Raw genomic sequence first — 410 nt, 5'->3', positions numbered from 1 at the left:
AATATGCAATGGATGTTTGAAGGAGCAAGGCACTAGAAGGTACATACCAACTCAAAAGAGAAGGCTTTCAGATGTGACCTCTCCAGGCACCAACATTTGTGAACATGCATTAGCAACAGCAGCCACCCAAACTCTGTTCCCAGAGTTTAAGAGCAGAGGCAAGGGCGGGGAAAAAGGGGCAAATTCCGAAGCAATCAAATTGCCTGTGAGCACACAAGGCGTGTGCAGGATGGTAAGGCAGCCAGGACACCTCCTGCTTCTCTCCATGACCCCAGCCCTCTGCTCCACCTGACAGTGCTTTAGCCTGGAGCATACCTCAGGGCTGCAGCACAAACTGCCCACGGGGAGAACAGCAACGCGAAAAGCTTCGTTGCATCATTAGGCCAGAATTTGTGCTAACCCCCCAACTT

This window comes from Buceros rhinoceros, unplaced genomic scaffold (assembly GCF_000710305.1).
Source record: "Buceros rhinoceros silvestris isolate BGI_N320 unplaced genomic scaffold, ASM71030v1 scaffold6476, whole genome shotgun sequence".
NCBI classification, from domain to species: Eukaryota; Metazoa; Chordata; class Aves; order Bucerotiformes; family Bucerotidae; genus Buceros; species Buceros rhinoceros.
The sequence above is the reverse complement of the archived record's forward strand: the minus strand, read 5'-3'. Positions refer to the sequence as shown.